We start from the raw sequence: 11,448 nt of genomic DNA, 5'->3' as shown, positions 1-11,448 counted from the left end.
AAATCAGGATGCTATAGCTCACTGTTTCCATCCTTTGTTAGGCCCGTGATGGGAAAATGTGTTTCTTTCTACTGATCACCGGAGCCCTATGTTTGAATGAAGTATGTATTGAGTCAAGTTGGATTATTAGTAACAAGTTCAGCCGCTTAAGGCGTGTGGGAAATGCCATTGGATTATTTTGTCTGGATTTGCCGTGCCTGGAACTGGTAAACCTGCGGAGTATACACTAACTATCTGGGGATTGTTCATTGAGTCATCGTGCCGGTTGCCGGTTTTGGAGCATTTGGGACAATTTGATTGGCAATGGCCAAACAACGCTGGAAACCCAGGTTTCTTTGTAGTACTTCATTGACTGCTTTGAATGAACTTTTTAGTACATATTATGGTTAGGGGGGAAAACGGTTGTTTGTGTGTGAAGGGGGCTTGTTTAAACTCACTGACACTTTAAATATATGGGTATCAAAAGCTCAACGGATTGTATCCCACATATTCATTGTGTCTTTCTTTAAACTGTGATTTAGGAACGTTTGTTACAAACTGTAATTGTCAGTTCCATCTGTCTTCATGTCTGTCTCTGTTTCCCTCTCGTCTCTCATTGTAACAGGTTTTTGTGTAAAGCTGATGTGTTTCCTGTGACTGTGGGCTGCAGAGCACAGTAATACACAGCAGAGTCACACACATGCAGGTTCTTGATCTGCAGAGGAACTGAATTTGATGAAAGTTCAGAGTGAAATCTCTCCTGGAACTCAGTGCCATTTTCTCCTCCATATTTGCTTCTCCTCAGGATGTATTTAGGAAAGTCATTTTCTCTCTGGATGTACCAGAATAAATCTTCTTGTGCTGAATCTGTTTCATATTTACACTGTAATGTGACGGATCTTCCTTCAGCTTCAGTCACAGGTTTGTCTGGCTGATCAACTGTGTCCTCTGATCTGACCTCTGTAAAGGGTTAAACAAATCATGTACAGTATAATACAACATTTAAGCAATTTAAAATGAGTGTGTAGCTGTATTAAGTGAAGATTCATACCAACAATGAACAGAGCAAAGAGAAATATATTCCTCAACCTGTGTGACATGACTGTCTGCTGAAGACACTTTCATGTCAAGATAAATCAGTGAATATGAGTCTTTCCTACTTTAGTGTTATAATGATGATTGAAGGAGGAGCTTGTGCACAGACGCCCATAAAGCTGCTTTATTGTCAAAGGTAATATTGAGGAGCTGCTGCCCAGATAGCAATGAGTCGGCGGACCACCGGCGGTGATCCGGCGGTTGTAGAAGCGTCAGAATTGCGTAATCGCAAACACGTTTGACGGCGCACTGCCGGCGGCAGCCGCTTTTTAAAAGCGGCAGCCGGCTTCCTACCGCCTTCGTTCTGCCGCCGGCCCGCAGGCAAACCGCCGTTCCGCCGCCTTTATACCAGAAGGCGGCCCGGCGGAGGCAAACGCTTTTTTCGAGCGATCTGCCTCCGCTTATTGTGTAATAAATAATATATATATATTTATTTATTATTCATATATTTGTAACATGCAGTTTATGATGGATAATAATTGAACAAACCAGATAAATTCCCATTTGGCATTTTTATTCCACATTTCAAAGTACAGTAACTGTCAATGATACAAGATAATATAAATGAAATACAAATAACAGACAATAAATAAGCTTAAATAGGCCTATAAATAACAATTTTTACTAAAGAACCTGCATGTTTCCAATTAAATTTTGGTTTAAAAAAAAAAAACAGCCTTACAAGCAAATTATAACACTACAATATTTGTTAATAACAAAGAGGTCAGCTCTGGGATGAAAAGAATTACCATTAAACATTATATCAAATAATGAGGATCAGGGATGGAAATTAACTTTTTTGTCCACCGGCCACTGTGGCTAGTGGATTTCAAAAATCTACCAGCCACTCAATGTTTTTACCAGCCACTTTCTTGGTTTTAACCGACAATGTGTAACTGCATGTGAAAATTAATACTACAAGGCAAGCTCTACAATACTTAAGCAGTTTATATAATCTCAAGTCTCAATGAAATACTGACATTTTCTTTCTCTCTTATACACACACAAACCATGAACTGATATACATTTCATTAAATGAGTAGGGCAGATTAATGGATGTGGCATTTGGATGATTCGTGGTCTTTTATGGCTTCCAGTTTTAGGTTTTTAGTCCCAACAATGAAACTATTAGTTTTGGCATCTTCTGAAGCGTGTTGATGACATACTAGGGTTGCCACCTTTAGTGTGGCAAAATAAGGGACACCCTTTCACGACAATATAAAATATAACATTTTATATTATTTTACATTTGATTATTTAATTTATTTGTAAAGAACTCTTTAGTAGCCTATTTGGTGCACTTTAAAGGGATAGTTCACCCAAAACTAAAACATTCTGTCATCATTTACTCTCCCTCATGATGTTCCAAAGCTGTATGAGTTTCTTTGTTCTGCTGAACACAAAAGATATTTTTAAGAAAGTTTGTACCCAGGCTGCTCTGGGGCACCATTGACTTCCATAGTAATCTTCCAATGTGTTCAACATAACAAAGAAATGTATACATGTTTGGAACATCGGGTGAGTACATGATGACAGAATGTTCATTTTTGGGTGATCTGTCCCTTTAAGCAGTAATTCTGAACCAGTAATCACTTTTTTGACAATTCTGAAATTCAAAAATGTTTAATTTTTTATTAATTTACTTAAATTATGACTATATTATTATGTAATTATTTGTCCCATTTTTATCTAAATATTATTTTAATAAATGTCAAAATTTATATGGCAGGATTATTTATTATGTGTGATTAAAATGATACATAACATTAATTAGGCTATAATCTATAAATTAATCTGTCTAAAAATATATAATTCTGTCTGCCAAGCTCTGATAATGTATGGAATATTATATAAATATATTAACCATTTAAAAAAACAATAGGCCTATACCTTTGGAAGCACGGATGTGTCTGTCACATAGACCGGTCTGTCAGCACTGCTGCTTTAAGTCAGTCAGTCTGAGCAACTGAAATGCTTCTCTGCAAAGTGTGCAGTTGGCCTGAGGTTCATCACGAGTTACTGGACAGACCCATTGATACCTGTTTGATATTCAGCTCTATATCTGGAGATCCTCTTGCGTTCAAACGGTGGACGTTGCGCGAGCTCGAAGTTTTAAAAAAACCGCACACGTTTACAGCGCATGTTCTCTAGACTCCGTCACAATGGCAACAAAGCAGCTAAAACGCAACCACGTGCAAATTAACTTCTCCACTACTTATTGTGAATTTGATTTGTAACGCCACTTTTTTTTTTTTTTTTTTGAAGGTGTGCCTCCTCTAAAAGTGTCCGCTGTCGAGGTGAAACAGCAGGATATGCTATTTTTATTTACCCGCCACGGTGGCCGGTAGGTAAAGCGAGTCTATCCGCCACAACACAAAATCACCCGCATTTGGCTGGTGGCGGGTGCTAATTTCCATCCCTGATGAGGATATTTGGTACCAAAGAATGAGCAGGATACCAAATAAATCGAGGTATAACATCACATTTAACAAGCCATTTCTAACAATAGGATAAATGGTAATAATTTAGAGTAAAGCTCTGGAGAAGAATAGAACGGTAGTAGAACAGACCATTATAACAAGCCTGACTATGGGTTCTCTGTTTTTCCCCGACCTCCAGAATGAGGCAGCGCAAATTGGCTTATCTTCAGTGATTTCTTGTGCGCCTATATAAAGGACAAACAACCTCGCCATCCCATATCCATCCAAGGAGCTGCCTTCAAGGCAGGGTCACAGGGAATAAAAAAAAAAGTAATTTCCACAGTGAACAGTGTGGATTGGGTGAGGGTAGCCTGAAACTTCTGGCTTCTTGATGTTACTGACTGCAGGATAAAGAAAGGGTTCCAGGTGTCAGTAGTCAGCAGTCAGCCTAGGTGTAAGAGGTCGGCTGTGGGTCCCTCTCAGCTGTGCGGCGTCTTTTTCCGCCTTCACGATCAGATGTTCCTTTCAGGTAACGCATAACGTTAACCTGGACCGCCTCAGTGGCATCCTGGGTTGCCGGGTTCTTCCGGATGGCTCCTGTAGAAAATACAGATCTGTCATTCCATTTGAATGACATAAGGCCACACACATCTACTTAAATATATAACAAATTTCTATATATATATATATATATATATATATTACTTTGAACAATGGTCTTCAGGAACATGTCTCTAAAACATGCTTTATCCCCTACACCCGTCCAGGTTGTATTAATGGAAAGGTGATTAGAGAAGATACTCTGAAGCATTCGTCACACGGTTGTTTTTAGGTCCCTCCCACATTTGATTGCCAAAAACCGAAGCTGAAAATACAAAAAAGTGTTACAAATTACATATCTCTGAAGCTTCTCATACATAAATAAAAAAATGTGACAGGCTGTGGATTCAGACTGTAGAATATGCAGTGTACAATCTTAAATTTTACTTTTTAGATTACCCTACAGCATTATAAACAAAATCAGCACACTTACTGGAGCTCTTTATCCTGCCTCAAACTGTTGTCAAGCAACGCCAAATGGGTTGTCGAGGGGGAGTAACAGACCCCCTGGCAGGGATAACTCTCCAAAAGACACATTGGCACTGAAATGTTGCCGCATAGTGTCCATTTTGTTGTCCATGCTACGCACAACATCGCCAAACTCTCCAAGACGTTGCAGCATTAGGGTCTGATCTGCACCTACAGGGGTTCACAGAATAAAAGAATAAAGCAGTAAGTCCTGGTCCCTCAACTACTAAACTATGACATTTACAACTAGGTCTACTACATGTACAGGTGGCCCCAGTGGGAATTAAACCAACAACCACAGGTGTTGTTTGCAAGTTGTACCTGATTGCCCAGTACGAGCAAACGTCATCAACATTGTTTCACTTCCTTCACCTGCTCTTGAAGTGAGCCGCTGCCATCCGAAGCTACAAAATGAAAGGCATTTGGTAATTTTGGACCTACATCACAGTCAAAGAAGTCAAATTTAAGAAAGAGTGCATGTTCTCACCTGCTCGTGCATTGCTTTCCCTCAGGGCTTGGTTCTCATTCTGGAAATCTACATAAAAAAAAAAAATATATATATATATAAATAAAACAACAACTAAAGGCACAATTTTCCATACTGTTTAAGTTTCCAACAGCTGCAATTTCCTGTTTGTCCATCTCAACTCCTTTCAATATTCTTCTCCTTATAGCCCAGTAACTAGACATTGTGACTAACAATTTATTTACCTTGAAAGCCGAAACGATTGTCCAACAGTAGGTCTCTTGGATGAAGATAACCGATTGTGCTCTGGTCAAGGTATCTGCAAGAAAATGTGAACAAAACCGCATTGTTAACGTTATATACAGAATATACAGTAGCTATGCTGTGGGGGGGGAAACTGGTCAGCCAAATGTGGAACAGTAAAATGTATTCATTCAGTGTAGTGATTCAAGTAAACTGCATTGTCCTCAAACATAAAAAGTACAGCAGTTCAGAGAAATAACTCATAAATCACCTTAAATGCTAGAAGAACAGTAGCAACACAGCACATGTTAGCTAACACTTGCTAAAACTGACCTAGCAGCATGCTTGTTCGGACTAACAAAATAATTTAAATAACCTATATACATCATTCTGTTTTGTTAGAAAACACCAAAAGTTAAACTTAAGTCTTTCTAGATGTAAAGCTTTGGCTAATTTACCTACAGTAGCTAGATACATTTTAACATGTAGAACATGCTTGAACTCAGTGTGTAAAAAAGGCGAAACAGCACGTGTTAGCTAACACTGTGCATTGTGCACTATATCAGCGTGCGTGTCGGCACAAACAAATTAAAACAACCTACCGGTATATACATCAAAAATGAACATAATATTGTGTTACACAAAAAGGAAACATGTACTTACCTAAACGCTCGTAGTCGAGGATATTTTCTGATCTTCTCTCTTCAAATACTAAAACCGTGTGATGAGTTGCCGACCGCTGTTGGTAAATCTGTTTCATATGTTTTTCCGGTTTGTTTTCCGTCTTTTTTAGGTATACTGCCCCTCTCGGCCGGTGGAGGTACTTCTCTGTTTGGTTTGGTTTTATTTTTATTTAAATTAGTACATTTATAGACAAGTACAATACAAAAAGTACAATGAGAGAAAAATAAAAATAATAAAGCATTGTGGTACAGTTCCGAATATGTAGAACAAAGAATAACAACAAATGTAACAATGTAGCCTATATAAAATAAATAATAAAAATAAGAATTCTGAGATAGAAAATACTTTATAATATTAAGGCAGTCACATGAAATTGAAAAGCTTTCAGGTTTCTGTTTTTGTAAGCTTTTTGTTTTGCGACCTCATGTTTGAAAGGGTTTCAAAGTATATTGTAAAAATCAGCTTTATAAAAGGTAATATTAGAGGGCTTCTTTTGAGTTATTCTTGTCTTATGAATGTAGAATTTTTCCTAAATAATTAATAATATATTTTTGTTTTTCAGAAAAATATGGGTTTTGAAAACAAAGTAAAATGTCATGAAGTTCTAAGTTCTAATTTTTTGTCATGTCTATTTTAAAGTCAGTCCAAAAAGAAATAGAAAAAGGGCAATACAAAAATAAAAGTGTTCAATATCCTAAAATGAACTTTCAAACTTTCTTAACCCTCCTATTATGCTAAAAAAAATGAAAAAAAAAATATTACATCCATTATGGGTCAAATTGACCAACACTGTTTAAACACACTCAACATGCAAATAATCAAGTGAAAATTTAAATGTAATTTCCTAAACCTAACCTTATCATGGAATCAAGAGTCAAGAATCTGTTATAAACCCTAATGGCTTTGGAGCAAAAAAAAAACTAATATTTGATATAATTCACATATAGGCTAGGCTATTATGATTTTATAATCGCTTCAAATGTGAGAACTAGTTAAAATGCTGTCAGTTCCACTCTATTTCCCAACAAGCCAAACATAGCCAAGTGGCTGGTCGAATTTGAGAGTAGAAATCCTTGTATATCAAAGCGGCTTGCCGCCAGCCGGCCGCGGTCCATTAGGCGGAGGCAACCGCCAGAGAAAATGAAGCCGGCGGCCCGCCGGCTAGTCGGCCGCGGCATCTCGCAAGAAATGGGAGTGACGTATTCGGCGGCAAACGTTTCATCACCGCCAGCGGGACGCACCTATAGCCGACAGCTTAGGGCCGGCGGCAAAAAGAAGCCGTGCCGATATTTTTTGCTATCTGGGTGCCCTCTGATGGGGAACTGCAAGCACTGCATTAGTGCCATCTCAATAGTTTCATGTAAATAAAGATATTTGAATTCTGAATTACATGATATTCTAATGTAACTGGTGAACTAAAGGACTGTATTGTAAGGATTTAATATAATTAATCTTTCATGCCAGTCTGCCACACAAGATTACATTGTAATTTGCTGTTAGGGTTAGCATAGTAACTTACAGCTAACATCGTTATTGTGCAGTGTGTGTGTGTGTGTGTGTGTGTGTGTGTGTGTCTCCTCAAGTTATTGTGCAGTGTTGTTGTGTCTCCTCAAGTTATTGTGCAGTGTTGTTGTGTCTCCTCAAGTTATTGTGCAGTGTTGTTGTGTCTCCTCAAGTTATTGTGCAGTGTTGTTGTGTCTCCTCAAGTTATTGTGCAGTGTTGTTGTGTCTCCTCAGGTTATTGTGCAGTGTTGTTGTGTCTCCTCATGTTATTGTGCAGTGTTGTTGTGTCTCCTCATGTTATTGTGCAGTGTTGTTGTGTTCCCTTTCGAAAGGGAACTCGCACTGCGTCAGCTTCGACGCTACGGGGAACGTGATTTTCTGGTGGCTGAAATCACAATCAAAAAACGTCAATCCTATTGACCGACGACAGCCTATGATGTCATCAAGGTGCGACCAGGAAGTATATAAGGGAGCCTTGCCAACATGACAGTATCTTTTCGTCTTCAGGGACTGTTTTGCCTGTCTTCATGTGAAACGTCTGCAAGAGGATAACAATGAAGTGTGCTGAGAAGCAACGCCACTTCTGCAGGTGTGTTTTGAACGTGTACCATGTAGCTTGCGCTTTGGATACACACACACTTTGCGTTTACTGTCTGGGAGAAGAGCATGCACGAGAGGTTTGCGAACCTCTTGTGAAAGTATTTGCGAGCATTGTCCTCTGGAAAAACTCTCCGCTCTCGGCTGGACCTCTTCTCGAGGCTGAGGCTGAGCGCCGTCTAAACACCATGTGCTTCCCAGATGGATCTGGCTCGTCGCTAGAATGGAGACAGATGTGGTTCTCGAGGACAATCCAGATTGCGAGAGGCGGACTTTGGAGGAGGAGCAGGATCTAGGTTCCTCCTCCTCGTCTGCTGCTCTTCCACTCGAGCAGAGGATGGGTGAGTCAGTTAAAAATGCTGAGGCACCATTCTGTCCCATGTACGAGGAGTTGCTGGAGGTTATGAAACGCGCTGCAGGTAGACTGCAGCTGCCTTGGCGGCACGTGAGGAGAAAGGCTGAGCGTCCAAACAGTTCGGACGATCGGTTTCTCTCCGCCCATGACCTCCCAACTCCTGGGAGTCTTCCATTCCTTCCAGATCTCCATCAGTAGATCTCGAGGGGATGGAAGAAACCATACTCAGCCCCGCATCTGTCGACATCGGCGAGCTAAATTTCACTGATGTCGAGGGACTGCCTGGCTGGGTATGTGTCGATGCCGCCCGTGGATGAGATGTTATGTTTATCTCGCCTCTGGGCGACCGGCGACACTGAGGGCTCCCATCCTGCCGGTCTCGCTGAATGGCAGGGCGTACATGTCAGTGGGTCGCGCTGCAGCGGCTTCGCACACCACAGCGGTGTTGCAGGCTTACCAGGCGAACCTGTTGAGGGACCTCGATCAGGGGGAGGGACCCCCTGAGGCGGTAGTCGAGTCGCGCCGGACCGCGGATTTTGCTCTCCGGGCCACCGAACAAATAGCGCAGATGGCGGTGACGGTGGCCACGAAGAGACATCTGTGGTTAAACCGTTTGGACATCGGGGAGAAAGAGAAGTCCTTTCTCCTTGATGCCCCGGTTTCGCAATCCAAAATTTTCAGCACCTCCGTAGAGGCGGTGGTGGGAAGGTTCGGAGAGGCGAAGGCGCGCTCGGCGGCATTAAGAACATGCATCCTGCTGAGGTCCGGGACCGCGCCCAGGCAGTCGGGTGTCCCCGGCCCGTCCCAGTCTGAGGGCTGGAGACGGGAACAGCGAGTCAGCGCCGCCTCTCGAGCGCCCCTGCCACGGAGGACTGGGGCGCAGGGGAGGCTGGACAACCGCAACAGGAAGAGGAAGGAAGCCGGGGCTGGTAACCGAAAAGAACCAGCACAGGCAGTGGACTCCGCCCTATAGGACGCGCAGATGAGGGCTGCCTTTTTCCCTTCCTCTTGTATTTCCTCTGGGCGCTTTACATCAGGCCGGTGGAACGTCGCTGGATTTCGCAGGGCCTGCAGCTCCCCGTGAGTAAGCTAAGAAAGATCTTCTTTGCAACATTATGGCCTGGTTTCACAGACAGGGTTTAGATTAAACCAGGATTAGGGATTAGTTTAATTAGGACATTTAAGTAGCTTTTATAAATGTGCCTTAGAAACAAGTTTACTGGAGTGCATCTCGAGACAAAACAATGGCACTGACATATTTTAAGATCTGTCAGTGCAAGTTGCTTTCAGTTAAAACAGCTCAAACATGCATTTTAGTCTGAGACTAGCTTAAGCCTTATTTGTGAAACTGGCCATATGTGGTTGTGTGTGAATGCCTCACTTTTGCTAGTAGAGTTGCTGCCTCTCCGTGTTATTGTTTCCCCACTAATATGGGTAACTGAATTGCGCTCTTGCCCGTGGGCTTGTAGTGTCGAGGGCGAGCTGTGTTTTTCCTAGCGTAAAAGTGTGAAGTAGCTGAAGACCGGGTATGCGTTCATGCATGAGCTGTAGTGAGATCCACGCCCAGCTCTGCGGGTCTTTGGGGAAGGGGTTTTTCGGGGCCTCATTGTCAAGGAATCAAGGAATTTTTTATTGCCAAGTACATTTTTACACATACACAGAATTTGTTTTGGTGTTGTGCGAGTCACACCGAGTCGCCATTCTGCGGCGCCTCCTTTAGTTGGACAGAAAATACAGCATAACATGAGGAGAGGTAGGGAGGGGTGAGGAGATGATAAAAAAAACAACCCCCAGACTGTGCTCCTACGGGAGCACAGTTTGAGAACAGTAAAAAAAACATCTCAGCAACATGAGCACACATTACAACATGAAACAAGACTTGCAACAGGGGAGAGGAGTGGGGGGTTGAGGTGTCCCACCACAGCCAGGCGTCCCGGTCCTGCAGCCGTTTCAGGCGCTGGTCACAGACCCGCTTGTCAGACTGGGGGTACAAAGCGGCGAAGGCGAGAGAAGGGTGTGTGCATAAATGTGTGTGTGTCTGTAAAGTTCATGTGCATGTTTGTGTAGGCCTGGGAAGACACGCCTGGCACCATAATCTCGGTGCACCAGTCCGCAAGTTGCTATGGAGACAACCTTGATCAGATCCCAGTCCGAGTCAGCAGGTGGTTGGGGGATGAATGCAAGAGCGTCTTCCTGCAATGCTCTCAGGGGGAGTTGTTGTCACAACAGCGGCCTTGGCCAAGGCCGTGCTGGTTGAGGGAGCCGAAAGCAGATAAGATTGGAATTGTTTGGTCTGGGAGCGAGAAGCCACAATTTATGGCTCTCTTAGTTCGTTCTGGTCTCTGAAACGATCTTTTTGCAAAGCAGTGAGCTTTTCCGTGATGATATCCATCTTGCGTTGCAACTCCATAATGTTATCCATGTTGCGGTTAGTAGTCCCAGTTTGAGAGATGACCGCTCTGCCCACTGCTTCAATCATGACGGGCAGCCTTGTGGAGCTTTGAATAGCTGTCACCGCTTCCTGAATTCTTCGATAGCCCAGGGCAATGCCTGATCCAATCAGCAGAAACCCTGTTACCATGAATCCGAATAGGTAGATGTCTTCAATGTCCTCTACGGAAAGTGCCGCTAGACACACAACATGCCACCTCTCCCACGCGTCCATCGTGTAGCCAGCAGCAACCGTTCCGGCCGGGCAGTTAGGTTCCCCCGAACCCAAGCTTCTCGTCGAGAAGATGGTGTCAATTGCGTTGAGAGACCAGCTGATCAAATCCATAATTTGTAGTTCGAGAGCAGTGCGTGGAGAGTCTCTCAAGTTTAAGACAGTAGACTAGACGAGACGAGAGAAGCAAGCAGGAGACGAGACGGAGAGAAGAGAGAATGCGACCGCCTTCGCTGAGAGCCAGAGGGGAACGAGCCCTGAGTGGATCTAGTGCGTACTTACGTCGCACCACTTGGCCTAGGCTCCGTCAAGGATGGGGGCGTTCCCTTCTAAGAAGGGTTTTTCGCCCCTGGCCTGTCTTTTGATATAAGAACAT

At 42.8% G+C, this 11,448-nt stretch overlaps 1 long non-coding RNA gene and 1 gene segment (V, D, J or C); both read right to left on the bottom strand.

Moving 5' to 3' along the window:
• Positions 1-592: 592 nt before the first annotated feature.
• On the bottom strand, positions 593-1,079 carry LOC307127923 (T cell receptor alpha variable 18-like). The segment is given in 2 exons: positions 1,031-1,079; positions 593-939 (listed from the first exon to the last, which is right to left on the bottom strand).
• Positions 1,080-4,708: 3,629 nt separating this feature from the next.
• Positions 4,709-5,993, bottom strand: LOC307127905. The gene is made up of 5 exons (XR_013816698.1): positions 5,935-5,993; positions 5,274-5,347; positions 5,050-5,097; positions 4,884-4,966; positions 4,709-4,733 (listed from the first exon to the last, which is right to left on the bottom strand). It is a non-coding gene; the product is annotated as an uncharacterized lncRNA (long non-coding RNA).
• Between the last annotated feature and the right edge of the window lie 5,455 nt (positions 5,994-11,448).

This window comes from Gobio gobio (genome assembly GCF_949357685.1).
Source record: "Gobio gobio genome assembly, chromosome: 6".
Lineage (NCBI taxonomy): Eukaryota > Metazoa > Chordata > Actinopteri > Cypriniformes > Gobionidae > Gobio > Gobio gobio.
Note: the sequence above shows the minus strand (reverse complement) of the source record. Positions and strands in the feature narration are given on the sequence as shown.